At 46.4% G+C, this 17,804-nt stretch overlaps 1 protein-coding gene across 4 annotated transcripts in view; it reads left to right on the plus strand.

Annotated features, from left to right (window-relative positions):
- Window positions 1-2,423: 2,423 nt before the first annotated feature.
- RAI14 (retinoic acid induced 14) overlaps window positions 2,424-17,804 on the plus strand; it is a 124,849-nt gene continuing 109,468 nt past the window's right edge. For 2 of the 4 annotated variants that reach the window (XM_081133137.1, XM_081133139.1), the window contains exon 1: window positions 2,424-2,567. The gene's annotated coding sequence lies outside the window, so the exon portion shown is untranslated. Of the gene's footprint in view, window positions 2,568-3,637; window positions 3,715-17,804 lie in introns of those variants that run through there. The other 2 variants (XM_081133138.1, XM_081133140.1) reach the window with 2 other exon arrangements.

The raw sequence follows: 17,804 nt of genomic DNA on the forward strand, positions 1-17,804 counted from the left end.
TTCAAAAATGAAAACTTAACCCTACCAATCAATGAATTTCATCTATAGATCCTGCTAAGTTCTGAATGGCAATACCCTTAGGATGTGTAATGTTATTAGCATGGCAAGACTGACCTGCTAGAAAATTGAAGAACAATACTTTTCTATAAAATGTAAGGACAACATTGCTTGTGAAGGCTCTTTATGCTAACAGAACGGGCTTAGGATGTTAGAGCTGGAAAAATTCTCAGAGGCCATATAATTCAATGTTCTCTTTCCCTGATTAAGAAAGTGGGACCAGGAAAGGTTTAAACATTTGGTAAAGTTCGAATGGCAAGTTAGTAAAAGAGGGGTCGGGAAACCTGGTCCCCTTGCTTTTATTACTCCTAGTACTACATATCACACCACAGTTACCTTGGTTTAAGGGTAATCCCTCTATTGACAAAAAGTTTTTACCAACTTTAAACAGGCTGGATGGTTATTTTATCTTTGTTTCTTTCTCTCAAACACTTTTACCTGGGCCTGGTCTCCACCAAAGGGCGGTGTTCAATGTATTCTGAATCCAACTAGCATTTCTAAGTTTCAGGAGAGGGGGGATCTGGAAAAGGGTCTTGGCACATCAGACTAACTAGAAGAGTCCTTTCCTCTTCAACATCCCTCACCCAGAGTTGGACTTGCTGATGTTAGAGGGTGGGATTATAAACTAAGGATAACAAACACACAAGCTGCCTAGGGATTGACATAGGTGGGCAGGCTCATAGGCAGGTGGCTGGGACAGGCCCTCACAGTGAAAGGGAAAAAAAGGAGACAGGCCACCTATGAATAAAAGGCTGGTGACAATGATTGTTCATGTTTGATGTTTTAACTCCTTCAACTACAGAATATGCACATGTTAATCTTCCAAGGCAGCATGGCCTATACCCTCTATCACACTCCAAATCCCACCTTCCCAGCTGCCCCTTTGAATGAAGAGATGGACCTGCTAAAAGTAGAACAGAAAACTCTAAAGTGGCAATGTCATTCCCCCCAAATACCCTACAGTACACTATTACTACGAACCACAACGGAAAACCATACTGTAGACATTGCCAGCATTATACCAAAAAAATGTTTGCCAGTTCACGTTTCCTTTAGAGGGGGATTTTATTTGAAAGGGGTAAAGGACAAGAGGAGGAGTCTACATCTTGTTTTAAACTGCCTAGCGGTCGCTTCTCTAAGGAATCTCTGATGTAGGACTTAGGCAGTGAAGACCATGCTGCTGGTTATACAGCTTTGCTCCCTGTGCCCTACATCACTTGTTAAAGCTGAGAGAGGCTGTTTCCTTGGCTGGTAGGGGGTGGGTAATGGGGTACCCGTAAAGTCTGACCTGTAGCTGTCAAGATCTGGCCAAGAGGTTATAAACTGAACTCTGTTAAGGCCAATTTCACTTTTGATTTTTTAATTTATTTTTTTTAGGTTCAGCTGAGTTGGACTGGCTCCCACCAAAGAGGTCTCATGCCACTTATTTATTCCAGAAAGCTTCCTGCCCTAGGCAAAGGATGCAGAGCCAACCTGGAAGAAGGAGGGGCTCTGGTGAGTCAAGGCTTTCTAAGCCATAGCTGGTTAGCTTGACTAGAATGAATGGAAAGGCCGTCCCACATTAAAGACGGTGGCGAGCTTTGAAATCCTTGGGCTTGCAGGAGTCCATCACACCTCATCTGCTGGGGACGGGGAGGCGCGGTGGGGGTCCTGGGGAGGAGGCCCCCCTGGCTTCCCGGGCACGGCTTTGAGCGGCTCCCACTCGCGCCTCTCAGCTGGGGCTGCAGGTTTCTCCCAGCTCGGGAGCAGAGCAGCCCTGCGCCCGGCTAGCTTTCTGCTGTCACCTGATGGGTGTAGGAAGCAGGCAATGCAACCAATTCGCTCAGTCCAGACACCATGCGCACATTCTACTTTACTTTCTGTTCAACCGCTTTGGAAAATACAACCGATCTGACTGTGGTTAGAAGGCGCTCGGATCGGTGCCTTTCCCCCGCCCCGGGACCACTTTGGAAGTTGACCCGAAATGAATACTGTTCGGGATCTCGCCCGTCCTAAGCCTGGGGGTCAGAGTACCCCTCCTTTCCACTAACTTTAGGGGACGATGATGAAACATCCGCGGGGGAGAGTCCCACGATCCACGCAAAACTAAGAGCCTGCCCCGGCGCCCGGGGCGCGCGGGCCCAGGGGAAGGGGGACCGCTGGTCCCCCGCACCCCCCGCGGGTCCCGGCCCGGGACGGCGAGCGGGGCCGGGTCACCTGACTCGCGGAATTTAGGGCCGCGCGGGGTGGAAGGGGAGGGGAATGGTTAGCACCTCCCTTCCCGCTCCCGCGGGATCCGGGCCGGCGGGGCCGGCGCCGGGCAGCCACGTGGTGGTGCTGCCGCCGCCCCCGCCCCGCCAGCCCAGCCCGGGAGCGCGGCGCCCACTGACCCCCGGCGGCGGCGGAGGAGGAGGGACGGAGGCGCAGGAAGCCGCGCAGGAAGCGAGCCCGGCGGCCGCGCTTTCCTGGGGAGGCGGCGGGCGGGGTGGAGCAGCCTGCGGGCCCGGGAGCCGCGCCGCCGCCTGGATGGGGTGAGTGCGCAGCGCCGAGAGTTGGGAGGCGCCCCCGAGCGGGGTCCCGGCTCCCGCCCCCGCCTTTGTGTCTGGGGAGCCGGGGACGGCGCGCCGGGCGGAGCGGCTTCGGGGGTGTAGCGCGGGTCCCGCCACCACTCCCTTGTCTCACCGGCCGGCGACAGCGGGCAGGCTTGGGGACCGGGGAAGCGGAGGGTGGTGGGGATATCGGGGTAGAGAGGGAGGACAGAGCCAAGTTAGGAGAGGGGCTTCCTCCCGCCGAACCCGCGACTCGCAGGCCGGCGGGGCCGGCGCGGGGCTGCTGAGAAAGGAGCGCGCTGGCAATGAATGGCCGGCCCCGGCGGGGCGCGCTGGGTGCGCCCCCGAGGATGCGCCCTGCCCCGCCGGCCGGGTCCTCCGGGCGCCCGGCTCCCCCGGGGTCTCCGCCCCGGAGCTGGACCCGCCTCGGCGCTGAACTTGGAGCAGCGGAGGAGGAAGGCGGGAGCGGGAGACGAGGGCTCCGGCCGGCGAGGGTCCGCTATTGTTCCATTTCTGAGCCCTTCGGCTGGCCCCGGGGTGCAGGCGGGGACCCCCCCCCCTCCCCGGGCCCGCGGATGCCTCCCGCTGCCCGCTCCCGGTCCTCCTGGTCCTTTTCCCGCCGCAGCTCCGAGGACGGCCGAGCAGGAGGGATGCTGGAGTTGGGGAGACTCGGGGCAGCCGGGACTAAGGGAGGAGGGAGGATGTGGAGCCGCGAGAGGGGCGCAGGTCGCCAGGTACCCCAGCCCGTGTCCGAGAGGGTGGGCACTCTCCCTCACCCACCTTCCCTCCCGCGCCGGCTCGCGCAGGTTGGTGCCCGCGGTTTGGTTTCTGCACTTCGCGGGGTTCACCGGCCCACCCCTGGCTCACACTCTCCTCTGCGTTTGCGCCGCGCACCCGCCTTTTGTGGAGTGGCGGGGTGGGGGTGGGGGGCTCAGGAGCGGAGAGGCGGCCGACGGCGCCGACGGACCCCGCGCGCGGCGGAGGAGCCCGAGCGGCCCCCGCGGGCGGGGCTGTGCGCTCCCGGGCGCCCAGCTCCGCACAACTTTACTTCCCGTGGCGACTGGGGCCGACCTGCGGACTGCACGCCGGTCCCCTGGACCAGCGACTTTCCTTGGCGTCAGGCTCACAGGTGATTTGGATGCATGTGCGTTTTCCTTCTGGGAGAGACTTCCAAGCCGCCTGGGATGGGGGACAATGACCAGTTCCCTGGAGAATGGGATCTCCGCACTGTAAGGGTCTGGCAGAAGGAGGATCTGTTTCTGAGGATCAGGACTCAGCAGAAGCTCCTCTTAGCAAGGAGAGGCCCACCCGTTTGAGGTTTGGACCAAGTTGGAGAAGACATGGGGCATCGCTGGGAGGCTGGGTTTTTATTACCCTGTCCCCAGTCTGCAGGCCCTGTTTACAGGTGTGGCTGGGAGTTTTATTACCGATGGGTTTGTAATATGATCATCTTTTCTTAATGATGCCTAACCAGCGTCATATTTTTCCTTTGGGCTTGTAAGATAGATTTCATGCGAGGAAACTTATCCAGTTCTCATCATTTTAACCAGTGCTTGCATAACAGGGACTGGGAGAAGCCCCCCCCGTGCTGGGCTGTTGGGGGTTTTTCATTTCCAGTCATTGAGATGCTTCATCAGTGAACTTCGTGTATCATCTACACGCCTTGGATTTGTCTTAAGGCTTTTTGGGGGTGATGGTGGTGATTACAACCCTTTGAAAAGTCATATTACTATTGTCTGTGAAACTGAATAAGAAGAATGGATGCCAGGCCCTGGAGATCCAGTGGGGCATGATACAGTGTCCCTGCTCACTAGTAGCGTGCCTGGCAGTGAAGTTCTGTCTCCCACTGCCACTTCTCAAAGCACCTTTGAGGCAGGCACACTTAGTATCACTCAGGTTTTAAAGGTGAAGAAATTGAAGTTTGGATGTTAAAGTAATGGCCTTGGAATTAATGGAATGTGATGAAGGAGTTTTGTCTCTTTCTCTTCCTTTCATAGTATGAAATATTTCCAATATCCACCAAAAGAAAATATCGTAAAGCTTCCATTTCCCCCCACTACCCATGTTTAGAGTTGCTGATTTTCCATATTTGCTTTATATCCCCTCATAGAAAATGAACTGCAACTGAAATATTTTATTCATTCTTCCTCTGCCTTCATCCCCAGGTACCTACTAATGTGAAGTTCATAGATAAAGTTTCCAGACATGTTTTGGTATTCCTGGATATTACCTATTCACAAACTTTCTGTGAGATTGTGTACTTAACATTTTATATAAATGGCATAACTCTCTATACATACAACTTGCATTTTTTCATTTGTTTTTCATTTGTTTTTGAGGTACATGTAGATCTTACTTTAGCTGCTATGGAGAATTCCAGTGTATGAATAAGTTAAGAGTGTATTCATCCACTCGCCAAGAGAAAATTAGAGTGTTTCCAGCTTTTCACTCTTAACACCTTTTCTTCTGAGGACAGCTCATATGTTTCTACTTTTTTACTATAATAAATAGTGCTACAGTCAACATCTGAGACATAGTTCCCTAGGCACAATTAATAGCTGGGTAATGGGGTCTAGGTAATGCCACATTTTTTATTTCTTTCACTTCTTAACCAATATTTAGGGTGTATATATAGGGCTCTCTTGGTTATTTGTTGAATGAAGAAGTAAAATTGATCAATTTTTAGCGCTAAGAATTATGTTAGTTGACTGGATTCTTTTGTCATTTTGTTTAAAATAATTTTTTTAATAAGAAAAGGACCTCTTAATTATAAATTTGGAGCAAGAGACAGAACTGTGGTGCTGACGTTGGGATACTCATGCCGAAGCCTTTCGCAGCCAGCCAGTCACTGGTGGGTCACCTTGGATGACTCACTCAAACCTTCTCTCATTTCTTGGTGAGATTAAGGGGTTAGAGGAAGCATTTGCAGAGGCACATTCCTGCTCCGAGGGTTTATGGAAATGTGGCTGTGTTCATGACATTTTGCCCCTAATTGTAATCCCTTAATCTGGAAGCAGTTTAAGGCATTTAAATACATTGGCTTCCTCATTATTCCTTCAAATTGCCAGGCAGTTCCTGCCTCAGAGCCATTGCTTTTGCTGTTCCCACTGTCTGGAAGGCTCCTCCCCTAGATATCTAGATATCTGTGCCCTTTGACCCCTCAGATCTTTGCTCAGACATTGCCTTCTCAGCAGACCTTCCCCGGCCACCCCCTTCCAGCACACCTTGCTCTTCTTTTCTGCTTTATTTTTGTCCATGGCACTTATTACCTTCCAACTTGCCGTGTAATTTAATTTATATTAGCAGGCTGTCTTTTCATACTAGATTAGGAACTCCATGAAAACAGGAGTTTTGTCTCTTTTGTTCACTGCTGTATCCCTAGTGTCTAGAAGTGTTGACTTATAGTAGGCATTTGAATGTTTGTGGAATGAACGTAATGCTTTTTGTTGCGGTTTTCTACTTAGAATTTCTCTTTTAGCACATATCGGATATCCTAAATGGCTGTAATTGAGTGCCCCAAGTGTCATATTTACAGGTTCCATCTGGATAAAAAACAGCACCTTCTAAAGAAAGCACTCTACTTAAATTCATGGGATTTATCCTTCAAAACACTTGTCTTCAGATTTTTTCTGCCAACATTTTCCCAAACCTGAATTCAGAGGAAAACTTAAGTAACAGGATACTCAAAAGTGCATCTACCTTTTCTGTTCTTGATAAGTTAGCTTTCCAACATTTCAAACGTGTAAGGTTCAGAAAGGGATCCTGATTATCCTGTTCACACAGCATCTCTACAGACAGGCCAGCAACAGTCTCAAGCAGAGCCAGTAGGCTGACACCCACTTCCGAAGCAGATATCACTGGGATTTCTAGGACTAGAAAGTGGATTTCTCAGAATTGCCGCAGGGGGAATACTCATAGTTGCCCTGGCTTTGTGCATTCATCCATGAGGGTTTTTTTTAAAAGGATGGGGGTGGAAACGATGACCTTATTCTAAAGATCCAGAAGCAACCAATATGTAGTAGGGAGCTTAGAAATACTCTAAGAATGGTCACATCATAAAACCTTTAACTCATGGTACTGAAAACGTTCACTGGTGCAGTGTGGTGCGCTGTTCCGCTAGAAGCCAACTGCATTTTCTCTACTTGCATGATGATTATAGGAGCTGATAAAACAAAGCTAAATATATCGATGGCCACTTGAGTGTTTTTTTTAAAAAAATATATCTTTATTGATTTCAGAGAGAGGAAGGAAGAGAGAGAGAGAATCATCGATAAAGAGAGGATCTTTGATCGGCTGCCTCCTGACTGGGGATGGAGGGATGGAGCCCGCAACCCCGGGCATGTGCCCTGACCAGGAATCCAATCGCGATCTCCTGGATCCTAGGTCGATGCTCAGCTGCTGAGCCACGCCTGGCTGGGCTCTTGAGTGTATTTTAAATGGGTGATAGGGGAAAGGAGTCTAATGGGGAGTCCCAGGTGAGGCGGATGGCATTGAGCAGCGACATGAAGGTGAGAGAAGGATCTGGAACTCAGGCCCTAGGCATCTGCTGAGTGAGAACCACACAAACAAATTGATTTGTCAAGTTTTGTCTGAGCTAACAAATTATGGGCCAAGACTCTTAGTTTAACAAGAAGGCTCATGGAATTGGGACATCTCCTAAGAAAGGTGGCATACTAGTGCTTGGCCATTTTTCAAGATGAAAGGGAGCCCTGACTTGCGGTGGGCGATTATGACCCAGTCGTACGGCGGCCAGGAGGGGCTGCCCATGCACAGTGGCCTCTTCTCAGCCACCCCAAAGATGTGGGAACTTGTGAGCCAATAGGCTCCTGGACAGTGGGTCGCTCTTTCTTTTTTTAAATGTATTTTTACTGATTTTTAGAGAGAGAGGAAATGAGAGGGGGGGAGAGAGGGGAAACATTGATGTGAGAGAGAAACATTGATCGGTGGTGTCACACACGCGACCAGGCATGTGCCCTGACTGGGAATCAAACCGGTGACCTTTCATGCCCTGGAGGATGCTCCGCCAGCTGAGCCGCATCAGCCAAGGCAGTTTGACAGCCAAGGCTTTATTTTTCTTCATTATGGAAGGCAGAGGAAAAGACAAGCTAGGGTCCAGCCACAAAGTATGCCGGTGCCCCAAGGGCCTGCACTGAGCCATGTCGGGAGGTCCTCACACCCGCTGGGTGGTGGGGAGGAGCCTGCCCTGTTCTCTCTCTGAGTGAATCTTATTTCAGACCCAGCCCACATCTTGGATCGTTGTTAAAAAAAAATAAATCTTTAGTTTTTTTTGGGGGGGGTGGTCGGTGGTGCCAAATCTTTGTTCTATTTTGAGGAAAAATGTTTCACATTTCTTTCCTATATATATATTTTTTAATTGGAAAAAACTATTCAAAATATAGGCATAGAAACTGTAACCCAATATCTGTAAGTCATCCAGGGTTTCCTAGGAGTTGTGTGTGTGTGTGTATGAGTGTGTGTATGTGTGTGTGTGTTAGGAAACACTCATTTCTGCCACTAACAGTATGTGTATGTCCCATCAGCAATCTTGATCAGCTCCTCATTAGATTCTTTCTATGCCCTTCAACTTTACACCATGTTGGGTGTGCTCTTTGTTTATTTTTTCTATTGCTTTTCTTCTGGAGTCTCTAAAAGCCAGCCAGAGATTTCCTGAAAATGCCTCCCGTCCCAGCCTGTCTCTTGGCCAATCTGCGGACGGACGGCTGTGTTACTATTTGTGCCTTGTTTGACAACAAGCTTGCTTTCTTCCTCTTTGTTGAAACAACCCCTGATTATTTGAAGTGCATTCCCCTTGGAACAAAGCGCATTTGATTCTCATTACATTGCAAGTGGGTGTTTATATCCACGGTGGCAAAGGAAACAGAAGGAGCAGCGCACCCTATCCGGGGGATATCTGCTTCGGGTGTGGGTGGCAGCCTGCTGCCCGGCTGCTTCTGTGTGTGGCGTCCACAGTAAGGTCCCCAGCCCTCCCTGCCCGTTCCTGCCTTGCTGGGTGCTGTGTCTTAGGATGCCACTTTCCTTACATCAGTGCTTGTCATTGTCCTGAAGAATTGTGATACATGTGTTTCATTTTTTATAGCTCGGAGAGAGTTGTTATACAGGGTATTAGAAGAGACATCCTAATGAGAGGGAGGCATCTGAGTGTCTAGAAGTTCTGCTTTTCCAAATCCTTGCCAAAACATGGAAACCTCCACACCAATCTGCAGCCGGCTCAGCTGAGTGTAAAATAGCCACCTCACTTGTCTATAATTATCTTTACATTTTCTGTTAAGGTATCTAGCAAAGCACTACGGAAAAGGAATTTTTGCTGTATGAGTTCAGTGACTATTCATTAAGCATATGCTGCTCATATGAAAGGACAAAGAAATAGAAACACGACCCTCGCCTGGAATGGGCAGGGGTCTGTGAGTGAGGGCACCCCGCCAGAAGGGATCCCTTTTTCAAATTGCTCCATTCAGACTTCCTAGAGGGAGCTCAGTGGGTGCCAGCAGCTGTTCCATCATTAAAGGCAACTTAACTTTTTAAAAAAAATATATATGTTTTTATTGATTTCAGAGAGAGGAAGGGAGAGGGAGAGAGAGATAGAAACATCAGTGATGAGAGAGTCATGGATCGGCTGCCTCCTGCATGCCCCCTACTGGGAACCGAGCCCACAACCCCGGCATGTGTCCTGACTGGGACTCGAACCATGACCACCTGGTTCATGGGTGGATGCTCGACCACTGAGCCATGCTGGCCGGGCTTTTTTTTTTTAAGTAGTAAAAATGTTGGTCTGTTGGCCAGACTTAAAAATTATTATTAATGTTGTCTACTGTGCAGCCCAGGGTTGTGTTTTGGGCTCAGGAACCAGAGTTTAAACCCAGCCTTCTCCATTTATGAACTGTACCACTTGGGCCAAATGAACTCCCTAGGCTGCAATTTTCCAATCTGGACACTGGGAATAATAACGGTAGCATCTAATTCCTAAGTGATATGATATTCATTAAATGATATGATACTCATTTATAATAAAATAGTAGAAAAGAACAAAAGTTTGCAAAATAAGATAAAATTTAAGTAAATTATTGCTATGGTGACTGTTGTTATATTGCTTATGTTACCATAGTCTTTACCTACCTTGAAAGAACTGCTGATGTATTGGCCAATCTGACTTTACCTGCCATTATAATTTATAGCAATAAAGAGGGGTTGCCCCACAAGTCATTGCAGCACATCTGCATAGTTCACAACTATTTTCCCTGTACTGTGATTCCTCCATTCAGTCCTCCCATTGTCATACCATTAGGTAATGTGGACAATGTAAAGACATATTTCCTTTAGTAGTGGCCAGTCTTACTCGAAACTGCATTGACAAGTTCCTCAGTTTCACCAGGCAACTTATTTCCATCATAATCTAGGTACAGAGCAGTAAAATCACTGTTAAAATGAAGATGATGGTACTTAGAATGAGTGAGAGGAAAGTTAAATTTCCTATTGAATCCTTTGGAAAAGTGTCTGTTTGTTGACAAAAATATACACATGTTTTCTGAACTGTATGTAATAGAGTAGTACTTGAGTTTGCCTAGAAGTTTGTGTTTTGAGTGAAATAACATTGCTGGTTAATCATTCCTTCTTCTGCATGTGGCAGAGTAAACCTTTTAAACTACAACTTTCATTATCATTAACTTGCAGTTAACCCAGATCTTAAACTAGATCTGGGTTTTATGGTTTTATGATTGATAGTAAGTGAATGTTAAAAAAGAGAAACAAATGAAATTCATTGTAATGATATATTTTATTTTACCTAGTAGATTGAAAATATTAACACGTAGTCAATATAAAACTTATTAGTGTAGTTGACTTTCTTTTTACATTTCTTTGAAATCACTGTGTATTTTCTACTTATAGTACTTGTCAGTTTGCACTGGTCACAGTTCACATGTGGCTAATAGTTATAGTATTGGACAGCATCAGTGTAAATAATACGTCATTTTGTCGGTCTTGGAACCCAAGTACTGCCTGAAACCTACAATACCCTCAATAAATGCATATTTGATTAAGTTTCCCTGTGTCTTTACCCAGTTATCAGGGGGTTTGCTCCCAGCTTTAAGTATTTCTTTAGCAGGGTGGGGAAGTCTGGCCCGTGGACCATACACGGCCCGTGAAATCATTTGGTCTGGCCCTAACAAGGCAACTGCAGGAGTGACTCGAAATTCAATAAATCTAGGAGCTTTTTTCATAGCTAATTTTTAAGTTGATAATTTTGTATGGCCTGCAAATGATGTTATAAATATCCAAGTGGCCCTTGGCAGAAAAAAGGTTCGTCATCCCTGCTTTAGAGAGATACAATAGCTTTATCACAAACCGATTACATGGTATAATGGACATTTGTGGTTTTGGTTTACAAATCTGAATCTCTGCTTTTGTACATGTAATCTACACGGACCTTTTTTTTTTTTTTTTTTTTTAAACAGAGAGACTGATTTTGGTAGGGAGGGGTTGTGTGTGGTGCACATTTCTGCATGGCCCATAGTTAATATTCAGAGCACATGAGTAATTAAAACAGTGTAGTTTTCTTATTTTTCCTCTTAAGTTGCCAGTTCTTGAGTAGCTATGCTATTTTTATTCTGTAAACCCTCCTAGCATCAGGTGCCAGGTATGTGTGGATGCGTGTGGGGAATGGGAGGAGCATGTTAAATCATTATTACTGTGAATGAAACATTCTCCATCCTTCATGTTAATGCTATTTGCTTCTGATTCCTAAACACAGAAAGTGGTCCAGGGCATCCAGTTCAGTTAACAGGGGTTTGTCTTCACTGGGCAGGAGGCTCTGGGCCCCCCATATAGCATGAGTGTGGAGCAGCCTGGGACTTCTAATGGAAAAAGATCTGCAGGGCTTTCCATTTGTACTGCCAGGGCAACAGAGTGGCAGATCCAGGCTGGCATAGCCTCTGGGGAGTGATGCCTTGTTGTTTGAGCCACTGTGTTAGGCTTCTCTTCCAGGTGTCTTGTTTAGAATAAGTCGGGGTGAGTGACAGCGTGTTTGCATATCATATCTTCAGGGCTATTCAAGGATTAACTGCCTGGAGGCTTATCCTTGGGCCTTGAGGCCTCCTGTTCCAGCTGAGCCCCAGCACTCCGCCCCCACCCCACTCTCTTTGTTCCCTCCTATCCAGAGGGTTTCCCTTATTCATCCTGAGCCTCACCCCCCAAGCAGCTTCTTAGTCTCCCCCAGCTCTGTGGAGCCAAGTTCCCTGGGGAGCAGAGGCGGGAAGGTCCACCCAGAGTCCCTCGTGGACCCAGCTGTTACAGTGGCTGTTTATTTTGTGAGAGTTCTACAGTAGTCTAATGCTGCTCATTTCCAGAATTGCAATTGTTTTCATTGTCGACTGGTTCCTATAGGAGTGGCGAAGAGAGCAGTGTGTGCTCTCAGAATGGGAATAGCTCAGAAGACCCGAGAGGGCTGGCCGGCCAGGTCTTCTGCAGTGACTGGGGTGATAGAGGTGAATTGTGAATGGAGTGCTTTGGAGGTTGGGGGGAGGGCAAGGGCATGAGGCCTGGGGCAGAAAGATCAAGGAGCTGCTAACACTCAAACAAATACCTGCAGGTTCAAAGGGGTACTGTGGGTCATCCTGTTCTCCTCTTCCCAGGTAGACTCCAGAGAGTGTATATTTCACTTTTGTAGGTTCAAGACGTGAATTTAGCTACTGAGTTTAGAGATGCACTGAGCAGACAAATGCAGGCTGCAACTGTGCTACTGAGTTCTGGGCTCCTGTGGTAGCTGAGATGACAGCCTGAGCAAGTCTGAATCCGTGAGAAGGTGGCAAAGGATTTTATCAGTAGTCAGGTTGCAAGTGACAGAAACCCAACTTGAACTAGCTTAGGCTAGAAGGGGGGAGTGCCTTTACTTACGTGACCCCAGATCCTGTGCTAAACGGGTGTGACTATAGCAGAGCTTGGGGTCCCTGCAGTTTGGGGCCTCCCTGGCTCCCTCTCTAAACCAGCTCTCTGCACAGGGTTTGGGCAGCTGCCAGGCCCGTATTTCTCAGTTTCTCCACCAGAGAGGAAGGTCTTTCCTTTCCTTCCTCTTCCCCCTTTCCCGCCCCCTGCCCCTTCTCCCTTGCCCCATTCCATTCCCCTCTCCTCTCCCTTCCTTTTCTTCCCTCCCCTAACTCTAAAAATTCCAGGAGAGTCTCTGAATAGCTTTGCTGAGGACACATTCCCATCTCTCGGGGAACAGCTACAGTCAGAATGTAACCTGGTTGGAGTGGGGATGGGGGGTAGGAGGGACAGTTTTCTGAAAGGAGGGAAGTGCGGTTATCAGAAGAAGGCCAGGCACTGAGGGTCAAACCAAACATTATAGGTGCTCACGGAAATGAAGAGGCCTGCCTTCCAGTGAGCAGGCATCGCTTCTGTTGGACTTAAAGTGAGACACACGCTTTTTGCATGCACGGTATTTGAATGACTTCCAGATATGGGAGGTAATTGGGGCAGCAGAAAGAATTTTCATGTCCTCCATCCACTCCCTTCCTCCTGTTCCTAGGGCATCAGAGTTCACAGAATCCGTTTTAGTAACTTATTTATCTTTTATTCTGAAAAGTAGTTGAGACACTGGATGATTAGGTAAAGAGATTCAGCAGGCCAAACAGAACCATTGTGATCATTGCAAATGACACTGCCAGCATTCCAGAATGTGGAGAGTCCAAGTAATCCCCATTGTAAAACCAAGTCAAAGAGCCGATGAAATACGCAGTAAGCAAATGTTTGGCAATTCAGTCTTTCTAGAGTAAAAACAAGAGCTAAATGTAATCATAAAAGGAGTCTTCTGTCTCACTCTAAAGGTGCTTTTCACTACCTAAAAACTTTGCATATGACCTTTTCTCTTTTTGTATTTGATCTTTTGAAAAACAGCTTCCTTGAGGTGTGATTTACATTCCAGACAATTCACCAATTTTAGTATACAGTTTAATAATTTTTAGGAAATCGACAGTTGTGTAATCATCCCCACAATCTAGTTTTAAAACAATTCCCTCACCCCCCAAAAGATCCCGTGCTCCCACTTGCAGTCTCTCTGCTACCATTCCCAGCCCGACGGCCACTAAGCTGCTTCCTGCCTCTACATCTGCCTGTTCTGGTGTGTCACACAAATGGAATCGCTCAGTCTGTGGTCGTTTGTGTCTGACCTTCCCTTAGCACAGTGGTTTTGAGCTTCATGCTTGGTGCAGTATCTATTGGTATTTCCTTCCTTTTTGGTGCTGGATAGCATTCCACTGTCTGGAAATGCCACATTTTGTTTATCTCGTCGATAGGTATTTCAGTATTTGTCACTTTTTTTGCAGTTATGAATACTGCCGCTCTAAACGTTCATGTACAAATCTTTGTATGGACATATGTTTTTATTTCTCTTGGTGTGGATGTGGACTTGCTGGGTTACATGGTGAGTTCCTATTTAACTTCCTAGGAAATTGCTAATAAGCTTTCCACCATGACTTTCTGCTTTCCACGTTTCGTATTTTCACCAGTAATGTTTCAAGATTGGACCTGTATTTTTAAAATTCATTGGTTCTCTTCGGTTTCAAGATAGGTGAGACCCAAGGAATGGACTTGGAAGGAAGAAGTTGAGGCACACAGCACATGCGCCTTGCCATTTGGGGTTGATTAGTAGGTATCTGCAGGGCAGCTTTTTTTCTGCAGGGATGAACACAGTGGTTAGATGGTGCTATTGACGTAAACATCAAAAGATTTGGAAACAGAAAGAACCTTTTAGAGATCATCTTTAAAATAACCTCAAAATGAGGGCTAATCATATGACATTCTTTAGTCCTAGGATGATTTTTGTATTCCAGAGGTAGCTTGTTTGATTAATCCCGTGCTTTGTTGGATGGAGTTAGGGCAGGAGGTAACCTTAGGGCTCTGCTCTGGTAGGCTTATTGGGGCATGTGAGTAGCACATTTGACAGATCAGATAGTAACGCTGCCAGAGCCTAGGCTGATTTTTCAATAGCACTGGTGGCTCTGACTGCTTCACGGACCAGATTGGTCCTGGTTGATGGCAGGTCTTATTTTTTAAAGAATGATGTGTTTTTTTTCTCAAGAGAAATGTCATCCCTGGATAAAGGCAGGTTGTGAATATAGGAAGGAAGATTGATGTTCTCATGAGAGTTTTACTGCATGATTATTATGATGCAATATCTGAATTACATTTGTGGCTTAACAAGAATGTGGTCATTTCTCCCCCCCCCCCCAAAAAAAAAGAAAAAGAAAAGAAATATTAGAGTGTTTTAGAAAGGATTCACTGCCCAGATGAAGCTACTGCTTATATCTTTTATCCCTCCCTTAACTTTTCCCTTTATCATCTGGACAATCTTCAACACACCCGCTCCTTAGTAAATTCATAAAAATGATGACATACTGTATATGAAAACACCCAACCCATGATTAATGCTCAGTAGGGTTTGTTTGTTTGTACATTTATTCCTGTGTATCTGATTTGCTGAGTAAATGATCCTCCTAAGATGTACTCATAGAGCAGCTTTGTTTTGTGTCCCACTTTCTCTTTAAAATTTATTAAGTGAATTCTTTGTCTCTGGATAACATCTCTGACTTTTCTGATTAGTCCTTAGTATAAAAAAATTCTACAGTCAGTTTCAGTTGCTAGGTACTTTTTAAAAATTGAGGTACAATTGATATATAACATTATGTCAGTTTCAGGTGTATAGCACAATGATTCGATATTTGTATATATTGCAAAATGATCGCCACTGCAAGTCTAGGTAACATCCATTACCTCACATAGTTACAGAATTTTTTTTTCTTGTGGTGAGAACTTTTAAGTTCTACTCTCACAGCAACTTTCAAATATGCAATACAGTGTTATTAACTATAGTTGCCATGCTGTACATGACATCCCATGACTTATTTGTTTTATAACTGGAGGTTTGTACCGTTTGATCACCCAGAGTTTCTGTTTGATGGTACTTGCTCACTGTTGACTCTCACTTTCCCTTATTCAAAATGGTCAGCTCCCTTGGCTCAGCTCAGCGGGGGAGGTGAGTGATACATGGGGAATGAAGCAATGAGAGGGGGGCCAGAGGACAGGCAGGAGGAAAGAGGAGGCGCAACCTGGCAAGACTTCATAGGCCAAATGAGTTGGGCTTTCATTTACTTAGCTCTAGCTTCTTTAGTGCTTTCGTATGTACATGGTGAAACCTAATCAGTATGTTGTGTTGACTCAGCTCCCAGTGCAGCTAACCCAGTGCACTTGGGACCAAAGACAGTCTTGCTGAGGTCAAAGGTGAAGTCTAAAGGCTATCCTGGGTCCCAACCCACTCTTTGTCTTATACACTCATGCATGAAACATTTATTGATTGTGTGCCAATGGCCAGCACCCTAGTATAAGCAAAGTGAAAATCCTACCTTGAAAATCCACCATTCCAGAGTAAGCAAACTGTGCGAGATGCACCTTTTCACATTTGCTGAAACCTGGTGGCAGGACTCCTGAATCCCCCCGCTCACATCCAGGGTCCAAAAGGACCAGTGTGCGCAGATGGGGGTAAGATCTTTCTTCAGAGAGAACTGTGCAATGATTCCCACCACCTCTACCCAACCTCATGAGAGAAGCTTCTAGGACAGCTTAACAAGCCTGGACAGGTGCCTGACCCTTGCCTGGAAAATCTAAGAAAGGCATGTTCCCTCTTGTGGGAGTGGACTGACGAGATGCCCTTCCTCCTTAGTTTGACCAAATCCTACCTTTCCTTTAAGGCTAGTTGGACCCCTGCCCCTATTATGAAGACTTCTCTGATTTTTCCCAGCCTTCAAAGATTCCTACTCTTTGAATTTCTGTATTACTTGACAGCTAATTATTAGGGAGTTTCGTATCATTTTTTCCTCATACCCTTGGTCTCTACTCACATCCTCCACAGTACCTGCCCAGAGTTCACATAACCTCAATGTCTGTATGTGTTTACATTTTTTTTCATATATCTATACTATGGGATACTACTCAGCCATAAGAAGAGATGAAGTACTGCCATTTGCAATAACATGGGTTATATAATATTATGCTAAGTGAAATAAGCCAGTCAGAAAAAGCTCAGAACCATATGGCTTCACTTATATGTGGGGTATAAAACTGAAACTCACAGATACGGACAGCAGTGTGGTGGTGACCAGAGGGAGGGAGTGGGGTGGTGGAGGGTGGAGGGGCCAAATACATGTCGACGGAAGATGATTTGACTTCGGGTGGTGGGTACACAAAGCAGTGTACAGATCATGTATCATAGAGGTGTACGCTTGAAACTCATATGATCTCTTCCACCAATAAGTAAAAAAAAATTTTAATAAAAAAAGAACAACTGTGCTGTGAATAAAGTAAATTGGGTGGGTGGGGGGAGCAGCAGTCACTGGCCTCTGCTTCCCACTCCTGTTCTTTATGCCCAAAACAGTGATATAGCCAGAGGCACAGCCCTATCCTAGAGGCAGAGTCTGGAAGCGGCTTCTACCCATGGGAGGAGGTCGGATGGCCCGAAGTGCTGTGCTGTCAGGGACATCTTCACTGGGAAGGCTGGTCTGGAGGGACGTTTTGCAGAATGTATTTGTTTTTCCAGATTGAGAGAACTGAGTGTTTGTACAGCTTTTGGTTAAAATTCCATCTTTGTTGCAGAGAGATTATCATCTGAGGAAACAGTCAAGTACTTAAGGGAGAAAGGTAGATGCTCACTAAGAGAAGTGCTTTAAGTTTAGTTCCTTGCATTTGTTCAATGCCTTCTTTAGTGCTTTGGATTTTAAGTCTGATGTTCTTTATAACTCGGAAGAAAAAAATCTGAAGCCTGACGTTATTTCCTCTACTCCCCTATGCATGATTACAGGGAATTCACTGCTCTTGAATCCTGTCATATGGGGTCTTGGATGTTAATGGATTCTTGTGATTCAGGAAAATGCTTAGCTACCATTTGCCTTTGCCAGTTAGTACTGTTCCCTAGTGGCCATGGGTAATCAGCTAGTTGCCCTCCTAGAATTTACAGTGTGCAGAGCTCCCCTCCCATTTTCCCATCCTCCCAACTCCCCGCCCCCCAATATTGTGAAATGTTCAAGCAAAGTCAATGCTTGAAGATAATGATCTATTATATCTACTTGTGCAATGTCTCTAGATGATTTTTTAATGGAAGTTTCAATTATAGGTATGGTATCATTGTGTGGTTCCCCCAATCTAGCTGAGCTTCCA

Source organism: Miniopterus schreibersii (assembly GCF_964146895.1).
Source record: "Miniopterus schreibersii genome assembly, chromosome: 3".
NCBI lineage: Eukaryota > Metazoa > Chordata > Mammalia > Chiroptera > Miniopteridae > Miniopterus > Miniopterus schreibersii.